The sequence below is a fragment of the Schistocerca americana genome, chromosome 4, assembly GCF_021461395.2.
Source record: "Schistocerca americana isolate TAMUIC-IGC-003095 chromosome 4, iqSchAmer2.1, whole genome shotgun sequence".
NCBI classification, from domain to species: domain Eukaryota; kingdom Metazoa; phylum Arthropoda; class Insecta; order Orthoptera; family Acrididae; genus Schistocerca; species Schistocerca americana.
This window is the reverse complement of record NC_060122.1, coordinates 664,560,719-664,577,122: the sequence shown is the minus strand read 5'-3', so window position 1 is coordinate 664,577,122 and position 16,404 is coordinate 664,560,719.

The following is a 16,404-nucleotide window of genomic DNA, read 5'->3' as shown; positions in this document are numbered from 1 at the left end:
TGTGCAGTATGGCAGTGTCATGCTGGAGGAGAGAGTGCTCCATGTGTGGACGGAGTTTTCCGCGTTTTGAAACTCGATTACAACACGCTGTTTCTGATGCATCGACATAGTTACGATATACACCGCCATGTTACATGCCGCAGTTCGGGGCAGAAGAAGGTTGCAACTTGTGTCAGCGATGTCTTAATGCCATGTAATACCTCATACCAATATTGAGAAAAGAATAAAAATTCTGAGTCATTACTTTTCAGTACGCCCTCTTATGTCTCGAAGATCAGTTATTTTTCCAAAACGACATAATACAGTGAGCAACGTGCTTGAAGATAGTCGTCATTGACCCACCGTTAGCTAAAGCATTTTTAAACATATTTCAGACACATACATTCTATTTTGCAGAAAAAATTCAGGTGTGAAAAATATCAGTTCCCTTTGGAACCTGCACTATTTGACTTGAGCTGAAAGACTGGCTGGTGTAAACGACATTCTCAAAAGATTCTATGAAGGGATTGCAAAATCCGTATACAGTATCGTTACAAGAGGCGGAACTTGGATACAGGTGGGCCATTCGGAAAGTTGTAAGAGGTCCGAGCAGATGTAATTTCGATGTATTGCTCATGCGCTGCCTGCGATATGCAAGGTATAAGAGAATCGCTGACCAGAGAGCGGTGTTGACTCAGTAGGAACTGTGTAGCTGTAGCAGTAAGTTGTTGCTAGTCTGTGTCTGGTGTGGAGTCTGCTCTGGTCTGATGGTGTATCGTGTTGGGTGGCCGGTCGCAGTGTAGCGATGCCGGAGCCTGAGTATTATTGTATAAGGTAAAAAGCAGCCTCGCGCATATCTAGTAATGTTATGTGAACTCTCATGTAAATCCTTTAAAAATGTCCTAATAATAATCTTTGTCATATAAAGTAATTTCTAACAAGCATTCATTTCTATTTAAAGAATTTACTAATTTCTCCAATCCATGATCATTACGACTGTTGCAAAAGAAAAATCAGTTGCTTCCTTTCATAAATGACAAATCTATCGGCCAGCATTGCACAGAGCTGTGCCGGAAAAAGTTATTGTAAGAGCAGATAGTTGGCAACTTTGTTGAGGTAAGAATTTTTGCTTTTTTATTCAGAATGATCTTGCAGGGCCATGACGCAGCACTGCTGTCGTCCAAAATTTACCAGGTTACTGAATTTATTTTTTATTACGAGGTTTCGGAATTTTTCTGTTTCGAGCTTACATTAAATGAGAAAAGAATTTTGTGGGTACATTAAATGGGAAACAAATTTTGTGTGGAGGTTAAATGTGAATGCACTTCAGTACGGAGATTATAAATGGGAACCAATTTTGTTCTTAGGTTACACAAAAAATGGAATCATATTATTATTATTATTTATTAAATTTTGTGGGGAGGTTACAAAGTAAAGAGCGTTTTTTTCTACAGAAATTTTTGTTTGATATAGTTAAACGAAGCTACACTCCCGGAAATGGAAAAAAGAACACATTGACACCGGTGTGTTAGACCCACCATACTTGCTCCGGACACTGCGAGAGGGCTGTACAAGCAATGATCACACGCACGGCACAGCGGACACACCAGGAACCGCGGTGTTGGCCGTCGAATGGCGCTAGCTGCGCAGCATTTGTGCACCGCCGCCGTCAGTGTCAGCCAGTTTGCCGTGGCATACGGAGCTCCATCGCAGTCTTTAACACTGGTAGCATGCCGCGACAGCGTGGACGTGAACCGTATGTGCAGTTGACGGACTTTGAGCGAGGGCGTATAGTGGGCATGCGGGAGGCCGGGTGGACGTACCGCCGAATTGCTCAACACGTGGGGCGTGAGGTCTCCACAGTACATCGATGTTGTCGCCAGTGGTCGGCGGAAGGTGCACGTGCCCGTCGACCTGGGACCGGACCGCAGCGACGCACGGATGCACGCCAAGAGCGTAGGATCCTACGCAGTGCCGTATGGGACCGCACTGCCACTTCCCAGCAAATTAGGGACACTGTTGCTCCTGGGGTATCGGCGAGGACCATTCGCAACCGTCTCCATGAAGCTGGGCTACGGTCCCGCACACCGTTAGGCCGTCTTCCGCTCACGCCCCAACATCGTGCAGCCCGCCTCCAGTGGTGTCGCGACAGGCGTGAATGGAGGGACGAATGGAGACGTGTCGTCTTCAGCGATGAGAGTCGCTTCTGCCTTGGTGCCAATGATGGTCGTATGCGTGTTTGGCGCCGTGCAGGTGAGCGATACAAACAGGACTGCATACGACAGAGGCACACAGGGCCAACATCCGGCATCATGGTGTGGGGAGCGATCTCCTACACTGGCCGTACACCACTGGTGATCGTCGAGGGGACACTGAATAGTGCACGGTACATCCAAACCGTCATCGAACCCATCGTTCTACCATTCCTAGACCGGCAAGGGAACTTGCTGTTCCAACAGGACAATGCACGTCCGCATGTATCCCGTGCCACCCAACGTGCTCTAGAAGGTGTAAGTCAACTACCCTGGCCAGCAAGATCTCCGGATCTGTCACCCATTGAGCATGTTTGGGACTGGATGAAGCGTCGTCTCACGCGGTCTGCACGTCCAGCACGAACGCTGGTCCAACTGAGGCGCCAGGTGTAAATGGCATGGCAAGCCGTTCCACAGGACTACATCCAGCATCTCTACGATCGTCTCCATGGGAGAATAGCAACCTGGATTGCTGCGAAAGGTGGATATACACTGTACTAGTGCCGACATTGTGCATGCTCTGTTGCCTGTGTCTATGTGCCTGTGGTTCTGTCAGTGTGATCATGTGATGTATCTGACCCCAGGAATGTGTCAATAAAGTTTCCCCTTCCTGGGACAATGAATTCACGGTGTTCTTATTTCAATTTCCAGGAGTGTATTTTACACACAATTTGATACCCAAGCTGCTTTTCTACGTAGTCATCGTTCAAATTTAGGCAGTTGTTGTTCTGCTTTACCAGCTTTTCTATGTCTTCTGCATACTCAATTGCCGCCAAATTGTTGAACCATTCGTTAACGGCTTCCTAAGTTCATCATCACTTCTGTAGCGTTGTTCACTAAAAAAAGAAAAAAGTCCGGACTGTATGTAGATGATGAAATATTTCCCACTGAAATCGCTCAAGCAAGTCCTGTGTCAGTAGCGCCGCAAGCGGACGTGCATTATCGTGAAGGAGGATGACTCCACTGATTAGCATTCCGCACCGCTTGTTTTTAATGTCGCGGCGAAGTCGTTGAAACATCTGACAGTAGGCCGCTGCGTTTATAGTCTCACCCCTAGGGCCGGCCACTGTGACCAAGCGGTTCTAGGCGCTTCAAAATGGAACCACGGTCGCAAGCTCGAATCCTGCCTCGGGCATGGATGTGTGTGATGTCCTTAGGTTAGTTAGGTTTAAGTAGTTCTAAGTTCCAGAGGACTGATGACCTCAGATGAGGTTTAAGTAGTTCTAAGTTCTAGGGGACTGACGACCTCAGATGTTAAGTCCCATAGTGCTCAGAGCCATTTGAACCACACTCACCCCTAGGCATGCAGTCAATACGCAGCGCACCCCTACGATCGATAAACACCGTAGCCATAATCTTTCTGGTGCCTAAAATTTGTCTTTCTTTTTTAGGTTTCGTTGGGGATTGCGAATGATGTCATGACTGTCGCTTTGTTTCAGGTGTGAAATGTAACATCAGGCTTCAGCGCCAGCGACAAGGTGATTCAAAAATTCATCACCATCCTTTTTCAAAGCTACTGAGAAGTGTCAATACAGCTTCCACTCGTTTGGTTTGCGTTCGTCCGACGAAATTCGAGGAACCCACCTGGCACACACTTTTTTATAACACAGGTCTGCACCAACAGTGTTGTACAACACGGTTGTTGAAATCTCTGGGAAGAATGAGCGGAGTCCACTAGTAGTGAAACGCCTATCTTCTTGACTTTTGTTTCAATCTTTACTTTGAGTCTGTCAGTCCCCACGGAGTGCCGGCTCGAGCTGTCTTCATCGTGATCATTCTTCCACCCACCATTAAACTTGAAATACCATTTCCGAACTTCTTTTATCTATCTATAGATTTCGATAGGTCTGACTTCTTGCACGTTTAACAAGCGGATAACACTGCGCATCTCACACATGGCGGGATCGTCAATGTTGTCACAAATTTAAAGTCACACACCTAAGCAGTAAGTAACCGTGTTTGATCGAAGCTACCTCCTAACTGAAGCGGATAAGTACCAAGGTCACTGGTCGGTCGGCATTGTTGGTGCGGGGAGACGCGGCCACGTGTCAACACAAACCGTTCTTTACTTTCCGAATGACACTCGTATTCGTGCAACCTTGAAACTGAGTAACAGTCAACCGATTGAGAACCCCAAGATGAAATGAAACCAACAAAAGAGATTCACTCTTGAAACACTACCACGAATATGATCGCTGCTTTCCTTACCTACACTGTGCGTGTCGTGACCATTGCTTTTGAGGAGATAGGAACAATTAATGCTGGATATTATACAATAATTTGTTTGTCATAAAAGCATAGATACAATCAAGAAAAAACCGAAACTGCCAGATCATTCTTCAACACGACCATGTCAGAAGTCACAAATCACGTCAAACTTGGCCGCTAGGTACACAGATAGCGTGGTGGCGGAGGGGACACGGTAGTGGTGGCAGTTCCCTTGCAGACAGGTCAGTGTGGTACAGGAGAGCAGTTCTACAGCTGAAGCCTTCGTGCAATTGCGTATCATACAAATCTTCTAACTACAGCTACCGAGTCTCTAAACGAAAATATTAATAGGTTATATTAGTACAACTTACAATTCGACAAGTCAGCTGTTTATTATTAAAAAAACACAATGGATTACACAATTGCGCTGAAATTGGACCAGTAGTAAATGATTTGCCTGTCTCTTGCACCCATTTTAAAATTAGCTTCTTCTGCGAAAACACACACCTGGGTTTTTAATATCACACCTCACTAGCATGCGAACGCAGTTGCAATTTTGACAGACTCCTGAAGCAGTTTATTATTAAATGAACGGTTTAGGACATGTCATGTCAACAGCTCACGAAAATTTCATGCTCAGTACAAAAAATACATGCATTTTTCCTTCACTTACCTTATTGTAAACCCATACTAATTCTTATCTGGCCAGTTATAGTTGGACCTCAAAATTTCATAGAAAAAACTCTGTTGTTACTCATCTAGCAGGGAAGATCAGAAAGTTTCACATGGTAATAATAGGACAAAATACCCTCCGCTTTGTGTGCTATCATCTGCAAAAAATTCATTTTGGTATCTTGAACAGTTTGTGGTGTATGATGAATGTTACGAGCATTCCGCTTTCAGTCTATGGTTTGTCCATACGATCAAAGTGATTACACTACATACAATCATTTTTTCAAAGTTGAAGAAAGATACAGAACTCATCTCAAGCTTAAAGAAAAATTCATTATGTTATTTTCATTTTGTACACAGAAATGTGTCACCGGAAGTCCACCAAATGCAAAATAATCATAGAGAAACATATTTTTCTTTCAGACTACAAGAATTTGGTTCAGTAGGAATATCACAGTAACTATGACTATTAACGACTACTAACCTAATTTAATGTATTTCAACGATGATTTCATTTATAGAAGTCTGAACATGCACAACATTGCGTTACTTGGAAATGGCCAAAGGCCGAAATCATGATTTTACAGCATAATTAACATGATCTATACATTTAAATGGGGGAACTTCCATTTAAAAAGTATTACATGAGAGTGGTCTCAAATCATGGTAAAATTACACACATCAAAAAAAATTTTGCCTCATCTCGGTTCCGAGAGTTCCGGAATCTGTACAGAAAATTGGAATAGAGATCAACATAAACATCATTTCCGCCCTTTTTATTGCTCATGAAAACCACACATTGTATGTTGTACCACCATACAGCGCGACCTTCAGGGGTGTTGGTCCACACTGCAGTACACACCACCGAGCGAGGTAGCGCAGTGGTTAGCACACTGGACTTGCATTCGGGAGGACGACGGTTCAGTCCCGCGTCCGGCCGTCCTGATTTAGGTTTTCCGTGATTTTCCTAATTCGCTCTAGGCAAATGCCGGGATGGTTCCTTTGGAAGGGCACGGCCGAATTCCTTCCCCGTCCTTCCATAATCCGATGAGACCGATGACCTCGCTGTCTCGTCTCCTTCCCCAAACAATCCAAGTACACACCGGTACCTCTAATACCCAGTACCACGTGCTCTTGCATTGATGCATGCCCGTATTCGTCGTGGCATACTATCCGCTAGTTCCTCAACGGCGATTCGGCGCAGATCCCTCGCTGTGGTTGGTGGATTACGTCTTCCAGAAACAGCCCTTTTCAATCTGTATCAGGCATATGCGATAGGGTTCATGTCTGGAGAACATGCTGGCCACACCAGTCGTTATCCTGAAAGATATCATGCACAAGATGTGCACAATGAGGGCACGAATTGTCTGTCGCCCATGAAGGCGAGTGCCTCACCAATATGCTCCCGATATGGTTGCACTATCGGTCGGAGGATGGCATTCACGCATCGTACAGCCGGCCTTCCATTACCACCAGCGGCGTACGTCGGCCCCACATAATGCCATCCCAAAACAGCAGCACCTTGCTGCACTCGCTGGACAGTGTGTCTAAGGCGTTCAGCCTGACCGGGTTGCCTCCAAACACGTCTCCGACGATTGCCTTATTGAAGGCATATGCGACACTCGTCGCTGAAGAGAACGTGATGCCAATCCCGAGCGGTCCATTCGGAGTGTTGTTGGGCCCATCTGTACTGCGCTGCGTGTTATCGTGGTTGCAAAGATGGACCTCGCCATGGACGTCGGGAGTGAAGTTGCACATCATGCAGCCTATTGCGCACTGTTTGAGTCGTAACACGACGTCCTGTGGCTGCACTAAAAGCATTTTTCAACATGGTGGCGTTGCTGTCGGGGTTCCTCTGAGCCATAATCCGTACGTAACGGTCATCCACTGCAGTAGTAGCTCTTGGGCGGTCTCAGCGAGGCCTGTCATCGACAGTTCCTGTCTCTCTGTATTTTCTTCACGTCCGAACAACAAAGCTTTGGTTCATTCCCAGACTCCTGGACACTTCTGTTGTTGAGAGCCCTTCCTGGCACAAAGTAACAATGCGGACGCGATCGGACCGCGGTATTGACCGTCTAGGCATGGTTGGACTACAGAAAACACGAGCCGTGTACCTCTTTCCTGGTGGAATGACTGGAGCTGATCGGCTGTCGGACCCCCTCCGTCTAATAAACGCTGCTCAAGCGTGGTTGTTTACATCTTTGGGCGGGTTTGTGACATCTCTGAACAGTCAAACGTACTATGTCTGTGATACACTATCCACGGTCAACGTCTATCTTCAGGAGTTCTGGGAACCGGGGTGATGCTAAACTTTCTTAGATGTGTGTATTAAAGAAATGACAGGAATTTCAACATGAAGCTGACAAATGAAGTTATGAGATTCGAGAAAATCAAATTTATTTTACTGAGTAGTTTCTTTAAACAATTTGAGAAAGCTTACAAGGCAGCAAGCGTGCACACGTTTCCGTTCCCAAAGTGTAATTGAAGCAGGAATACAATGTTTCTTCAACAACAGATGAAGCACATCGCTCAGTAGGCGACAAGGAACTGAGGAGGCTTTCCTTTCTAACTAGAGGCGTGGACTCACCCAACACTGAGAATGAAAACGCGTTTCTGCGGAGGGGCGAAGTAATATTGCACGAACTATAGTCAACAGAGAAAAACACTAAATTAATGTCCCACTGTCGGTGTTCATCTGAGTTATAGCTTAATGAATTCTTTTTATTCGCTTTTGTCAAACGAAACAAGTGTGTACAGTGATTTTAATCACCACAGACAGCTTATGAATACTTCGAAAACCCCTTGCTTTTTGGGGACCAACATCACAGTGGAAACCAATGTTTTCCGATTTACTTAGCACGAGTGTAAAATCGTATAAATTTTAGAAGCGAAAAGTTCGAGAAAGAACAGAATGACATGTGCTAAAGAAATATTCTTTCATTGAATTTTTTTTCATTGTTTTTCTAGAAAATAAACGGGGGAGGCAGCAGGATTTATGTGCAGTGGGGCAATATATGTTTTCTACGGAATTGTTTTTGGTCTATTTATGCTGCCTAGTGATGTTAGCACACTTCTAACTCCTTTGCTCACACTCTACGCTCTACTTGCGGCTGTATAGCGGCCCTCACACGCTCCGTATTATCGACAGAATAATACTGTGTCAATAAACTGCGTGGAAGTGCCAGGCTAAGAACGTTTTGCGCAGTGTTTATGTTTGGGACCTTTCAGTTAGAACTCTGTATTTCCTCACCACGATGTTATTGCACTTGGTCTCCGGTGACTGTTATCGGAAACATGCGATGACGTTACAGTAAACAAGTACAGTGGTGACTAAGAAAAACGCATGGCACCGAATGATTTCAAGATAGTTGTGCATAATTATAGTACTAAGTGTTTCAGCGTATCCTTGTGAAATATCGTGACAAAAACTCAGGCTAAGCCGACCAAAGCTCCCTCACTCCCAGTTACAATTACATAGTGGTCGATTAATAGCTTCCTAGCGACGTTTCAGGACGCTACGACGTGCATGTGTATTACGAATGGGCTGCTTGCTTTGTAAAACACACAGAGAAATTATGCAAATCGGGCGAAACAATCCGAGAAGCTTTCTGTGAATACTGCCACTCTTGTATCTATACTCTTGGAACCGCTGTGAAATGTAGGGCAGAGGGTACATCTGACTGTACCAGACTTTTCCATGTTCCTTTCACGTACGGAGCACGGACAGAATTACTATTTATATGCCTCTCTGCGTGCTGTAATTAATCTAAACTTGTACTCACGATCCCTATTGGATCGATGTGTTGCGGGTTGTAGTATATTTCTTGAGTCATCATTTAAAACCAGTTCTTGAAACATCGTTAGTGGACTTTCTCGAGATAGTTTCCGTCTATCTTCAAGAGCCTGGCAGTTCATTTCTTTAAACATCTCTTAAGGATCAAACAAACCTACGACCATTTTTACTGCTGTCCATCTCGGCATACGTTAAATGCCCGTTACTAATCCTATTTAGTACGGGTCCCATTCGCTTGAGCAATATTCTACGATGAGTCGCACGAGTGATTTTTAACAGTCTCCTTTGTAGACCGACTGCAATTCCCAGCTATTCTAACAATAAACCGAAGTTTGCTACCTGCTTTACTCGCGACTGAGACTACATGGTCGCTCCATTTCATGTCACTACTAAGAGTTACATTCGGCTGTTTGTATGAGTTTACAGATTTCAGCTGTGATTCACTGACCATATATTCATAGGATACTATATTTTCTCGTTCTGAGAAGTGCACAATTTTATATTTCTGAATATTTAAAGCAGGTTGGCAATCTTTGCAGCACTTTGACATCTTGTCAAGGTCTGACTGAATATCTGTACAGCTTTGTTCAAACTGTATTTCGTTGTAAATAACTGCATCATCTGCGAAAAGTCTGAAGTTAACTATTACACTGTCCGCAGGACTATAATACAAAACATCAACAAGAAGGACCCAACACACTTCCCTAGGGTACATCCGAAGTTATTTCTACATCTAACGATGACCCTCCATTAAAGATAACATGCTGCGTCCTCCTTGCCAAGAAAAATCCAGGGTATCTTTCATGGCAGTATAGGTTCGTAAATCACAACAAAAAAGCCTTTTTACAAATAAAACAAGTTAACTTTTATAACACAAAGGAATTACAGACATTGGCTGCGAGTGGGTATTGATTTAATGGGAAAAGTTGAAAATTTGTGTTGGACCGAGATTCGAACACAGGTCTCCTAATTACTAGGCAGATGTGCTGACTGATGTGCCATCCGAACACAGTGGCCAGCACATCAGCACGGCCTACCCTAGCAAGCCTCCCGTCAAACCGAAATTCTCAAACTATCCACATACCACTAATGTAGTGCCCCTTCACCATTATCCTCATTACTCGCGGCATGTCGCTGATTAAAAAAAATGGTTCAAATGGCTCTGAGCACTATGATACTTAACATCTGAGGTCATCAGTCCCCTAGAACTTAGAACTAGTTAAACCTAACTAACCTAAGGACATCACACACATCCATGCCCGAGGCAGGATTCGAACCTGCGACCGTAGCGGTTTCGCGGTTCCAGACTGCAGCGCCTAGAACCGCACGGCCACTTCGACCGGCCACGAGGCAGGATTCGAACCTGCGACCATAGCGGTCGCGCGGTTCCAAACTGAAGCGCCTAGAACCGCTCGGCCACACCGGCCGGCCGTCGCTGAATTACATAAGAGTTCGAGTGTGGTGTGCATTTGCACTGAAGGAATCATTGGACAGCCTCGTCTGAATTCTACAGGGTGGTCCATTGAAAGTGACCGCTATCAATCACAAAGCGAAAACAGTGGTCCAACTAAACCATTCATATTTCTTTACGCACTACACGAATATGTAATTAAAAATGGGGGTTCCTAATTAAAAAAACGCAGTTGATATCCGTTTGACCTATGGCAGCGCCATCTAGCGGGCCAACCATAGCGCCATCTGGTTTCCCCCTTCAAGCTAGACGAGTTTCGTTCTTTGTAGTTTTTTCGTTTGGTGCTTATTTCGTGAGATATTCTGCCAAACCACAATTAAATTAACTTTTCCTCTGGATCACGAACGACCGAAGGCGTATGAAGTACAGCGTTTTATACGGGATTAAATTCGTCTCCCGCCACAAGATGTTATTGGTATCCATTTTTCGATCCTCAGTACTACTGTGTACATCAGGCTTTTGAACGACGAGCTGTGCGGCGACGTTGTGCGGCGCCTCGCCAACGATCCCAGGTTCCGACACTCTGACGGTCATGTAGCAACCATCGTGCTTTATAACGCTGGTTTTGGCCTCCGAACAACGCCACCTAATCGACGAGGCCTCACGACTCAACTATGACGTCACGCAATCCAGGCGAGGCATATAGCGTCAATCTTGCCTTTCGCCAAATCGTTGCGTTAACACCGTTTTAGAAACGGATAAATATAAGACAGTAAAAGACGTTAAGACGATTGAGCTTGACTATAAATGAAATTACTGCGAGTTGATTTGTTATCTCGGGGAAAAAAGCGAAAGAATTTACTGCTTTCTGCTGTATCAGATATAGAATCATGAAATTTTTTTCCGCTTAACACAACTTTGGCAGTTGCAGGCACTAAAAGCTATCGAGCTGTAAGAAATGACATTACTGAGACTTAATGACCTTTCTTTTTTTCTAAGGTGTCAGGTGTAAAATAACATACAACACTGAAGGAGAGAGCGGAAGAAAGTGCTAATTAACAACAGCTTATTTTGAGTTATTGTATGTTACGTGTTTCGTTAATTTTACAGACAAGGACATAAGCAGAGTAGGCAGTGCATTCTGACGGTACACATGAAACTACTACCTCCCACAACGTTGTGTATTGGGAAGCAACAGATAAATTTATCAGTTTAATCCTTAACTGATGGGCCGGTCGGGGTGGCCGAGCGGTTCTAGGCGCTACATTCTGGAACCGTGCGACGGTCGCAGGTTCGAATCCTGCCTCGGGCATGGATGTGTGTGATGTCCTTAGGTTAGTCAGGTTTAAGTAGTTCTAAGTTCTGGGGCACTTAACTTCTAAGTCCCATAGTGCTCAGAGCCATTTGAACCTTAATTGATGGCTGGCATTTTCTTCCAGCGACCCCTTCAATTGCACGAAAGTTTTTATTTACGCGGACACAGCTTTATTCTCGTAACATTGACACATGCGCTAGCGACAGTTCTCCAGCACCTCAGCCTAGTGGATTATTGGGAGCATGTTCGTGGCGATCGTCTGGGGTTTACGCTTTTCATAACCATTCTTCCAGCTGCCTCTGACCATGACGCATGCATCTGCGCCATCAGTCTCTGCCGCCAAAGCGTGTGGCGCGCTGTGCGCCGTGGAAACTGAACAAGATCCACCTTACTTCACCCGACTGCCGGCAGCTCCTCGAGACCACGTGCACAGCTTGTCGTCGACGCTGTGACGCCAATCAGTCTGCCCTGTCTTAGTGGGTGCTCTGTGCAAAGCCTGCCCTCTCCAAAGCATTGACTGGTTACGGAAGGGAGGTTGCGGCTTGGCGGCGACGAACTCGGGAATTCTATTTCACCATTCTCCGGGAATGCACTGTGATGCTGTATTCGCTAGAGCGCCAGGCGATGGTGAATAATGCCAACGCACAGCTCACACCCCTTTCTCCCCGCCACCTTGAAGGAGCCATGCCCAGGTCGTGCACACACGACGGGATAGAGCAGGAGCGTCCACCTATGAATCATGTCATAGCGGAACGACACCACCAACGGAGGACTTTGATTAATATTCTTAAGATCGATGATGGACGGCGTTTTGATATCCCACGGGATACATGATCTGTTTTCCATGCATATTATGTTATGCTGTACTCTGAACAACGTCATTACCTTGCCAACATTACGGCGTCTCCAGACTCTACTTTGGCTCGGTTCCCTTGGAGGCGACGATGGATCTGCTTATTAACGTCACAGAGGACGAAGTCCATCATGCTCTCCAGGCGGGTTCTACGAACAGGTACCCTGGCCCTGACGGCCTTCCTCTGGACTTTATAGGACATTTCGTCCCCTTTTGGCGCCAGTATGGACAGAGATCTGTCAGGAGCTTATGCCACCTATAGTGCCGATCCCAGACGGTTTCCTCGATGGTTTCCTCATTCCCATTCACAAGCCTCAGCGTACCTCACGGATGTGTGACTACCGCCCCTTGACGTTACTCAACGGCGACACAAAGATCTTAACCCGGTTGCTGGCTGCGCGGTTTAAACGGACGGCTCGGTAGTGGTTTCCCCCAATCGAACCTCTTTGGGAGATGCAATAACATCCGCACTGCCCTCTGTCGCTATCGGGACATAATCGCTCTTGTCGCATTCCTGAACTTCTGGCAGCTGTTGACTTCTGCCAGGCGTTCGATAGGGTCGATCAGGTCTGCCTGGAAGGGTTGCTCCGCAATATGGGCTACCCTAATACTACCGTCGATGTCATAATGCGTCTCCTTCGTGGAGCTACGTCTCATGTACTCTACATGGCCGTCTCACTCCTCCCATCTCGATCCGTCGATCAGTGCGTCATGGCTGCCCACTCTCTGAACTGTTGTATGTTTTCGCCATGGAACCGTTGCTCTTCGGCGTCCGTCAAAGCCTCCCTGGGATGTCTCAAAAATGGTTCAAATGGCTCTGAGCACTATGCGACTCAACTTCTGAGGTCATCAGTCGCCTAGAACTTAGAACTAATTAAACCTAACTAACCTAAGGACATCACAAACATCCATGCCCGAAGCAGGATTCGAACCTGTGACGGTAGCGCCTGGGATGTCTCTCGGTTACCATGTATTCAGAGGCACTGCTTATGCAGACAATCTCGTCATCGTCCTTCGTAGCTGCGCCGAGGTCAGGGAATCACTGGCACAGGTAACCGCCTACGGCGAAGCTTCTGGTAGCTGCCTTAAAGTCCGCAAATCGAGTGCCATGGCTATAGGAGAGGGGCTTCCTGCTGACAGCGCTGCTCCTTTGTGAGTAGCTGATATTATCCGATACTCGGATACTCGGCGCACGATTGTTCTCAACGGCCGGCGCCTACTTTCCCGACTACGTGCTGGGCTCTTAGATCATCCTTAAGAGCACTCGATGTTTTGTAACGCACATAGTATGTAAATGTATATTTGGTGTCACGTATTCCCCACTGGCACAGTCACTTCCTATTCCGCCATCCATTGTCCGCCGCATGCTAGCGGCATTGGGTTCATTTGTTTGTCGTGGCTTGTTGCTCAAGATAAGGTACAAGACCCTCACTGTCCCGCGGTGGGGGAGCGGTTTAGGTCTGTATCATGCGCCTGACAGAGCGATCGCCTTTTTCATTGGCTCTCACACAGCGTTGTGGCACCATTGTCCTAGTCTACTGCTGGAGGCCCTTGCACAACACACTCTCTCTCAGCACCTATTCCACTTTCGGACGTCCCACCACTTTTTTCTTGACCTGAGCTACGTCCGCACTGCGATAAAGCCAACGCATTCGACATCCACGAAAGCGATCTATGGCTTTCTTCCGCAGCACAGATCACCGAATGTGGTTGAGGGGAAGCATCACCACGTCGACTGGCGTGCCGTTTGGCGATCGTTGTACGCTCCTTGTCTTGACACAAACGTCCAGTCTGCATGGTCAATGGGAAGCAAGTATGCCGGTCACCCCTTCACTGGATTCACCTCGCAGACACACTGCTGTGTGTCGTCTGTGCAGTTTTGGACACAGACAAGCATCGCCTAGTGTGCAGTTCGGCAAAAGGTGTCTAGTTATTGGTGCGACAGATGTTGTCCCCAATCAGCCGTACGACTCCTCATCAGATATCTAATCAACTGCACCTCTTTCCGGACGCGGGATACTTCTCGCAGGCGAAGACGAACTGTGTGAAGTGGATGTGTGGACATGCAGATGATTACGTGATTGCTGATGGCGAGAAAAGTCACCTTGATTTTTGGCAGTTTCTTAATGAATGCCATTGTGCAGTTGTCCGCAAACAAAAATGAAGACAATTTTTCTCCAATTTCCTTTGCAGTGTCCTTCTTAACCCACCCCAGAGCTGGGGTGTTCCTGTATGAAGAGTTGATCCCCGACCCTTCCATACTTAGAACCGATATATTCACTGGTCATCGGCAGGTTCAAAATGGTTCAAATGGCTCTGAGCACTATGGGACTTAACATCTGTGGTCATCAGTCCCCTAGAACTTAGAACTACTTAAACCTAACTAACCTAAGGACATCAAACACATCCATGCCCGAGGCAGGATTCGAACATGCGACCGTATCGGTCGCGCGGTTCCAGACTGTAGCGCCTAGAACCGCTCGGCCACTCGGCCGGCCATCGCCATGTTCTTCTCGGAATTAATATACGCTGATAGTCTCAATGAGTCTTACGCCTTGCTATGCCTTCCTCCTCGCGACGCGGCTTTGATTTTGTTGTCGTTGGTATAAATGTTAATTTAAAAAAAGGACATGTAAATTGTACCTCTACTCCACGTTCCCCACTCTTTCCTTGATTCCTGGAGGGTGAGAACCAGGCATGGTGGCCAGGCCTCGGGTTGCGACCCCTTCCCACTTTGCCCCATGGTCTAGTTGTCATATATCCGTCTAATAAGCAGGAGACCCTTGTTCAAATCCCAGTCCAGCACAAAGTTTCAACTTCCCCATTCATTTAAATCGATACCGACTCCAGCTAATGTCTGTAATTCGTTTGCATATTCAAATTGGTGTGTTTTCTGTCGGACATGTCCAAAGGAACATACACGACGAATGTAGAACTTTTATAATTTATTGTGTCGTGTTTGATTCTCTATGCATTTCTCTGCTGTAATAACTGTGGCAAACATAGTAAAACAATTATGATGATTGATAGCTTCCACTATTTTATCTCTATACTGTGACAACTGTTGCAACAAAAATAAACATATACTGTATGTTCACTGGAAAGTTAACCCGATTTGTATTATCAATTGTGAGAGTTTCTAGAAGTTAAATAAAAAATTCTGCTTACTGCAAGACAACATGATCTTCATTTTCCTCTGGTGATGTGGAGAACAGTGTGTCTGGCATTGTTCAGCAAATGGCTCTGAGCACTATACGACTTAACTTCTGAGGTCATCAGTCGCCTAGAACTTAGAACTAATTAAACCTAACTAACCTAAGGACATCACACACATCCATGCCCGAGGCAGGATTCGAACCTGCGACCGTAGCGGTCGCTCGGTTCCAGACTGTAGCGCCTAGAACCGCACGGCCACTCCGGCCGGCCATTTTTCAGCGCAATGAATGTAGAACACCTTAAGCGACAGCCGGAAAATACTGGCGAAACAGTTTTGGGGTCGACTTCTATTCAAGTGTCTTGCCTGAAAACTGCAGCTTCTCCGTCACAGCAACTCTGTAGTTAGTGCTCATGTTAGGAAGAGAAAAACTATTGCCACCTAAGAATCTCAACGTAGCCTACTCTTTTTTGTAACACCGATATTATTTTTTCAATTAATAATTGCACATTCGATATAACCAAGCCTCCTACACACTCTAATTGAATGAAAAGTGAAATAATAGGAATATTCCTTCGTAACAGTGGTTCCTTCAATCCTGGAAAACGTTACTTTTTGCTTAAAGCAGAAAGATTGCCTTGCAGCTGTCGTCGATACAGTTCGAGTACGGAGGTTCCTCGTCCTAAGTGAATATCATCAACCACCTATCTTAGTCAAATTCAGTTTATCACAGGCGTAACATAACACTTGCCATACGGTATTTAACA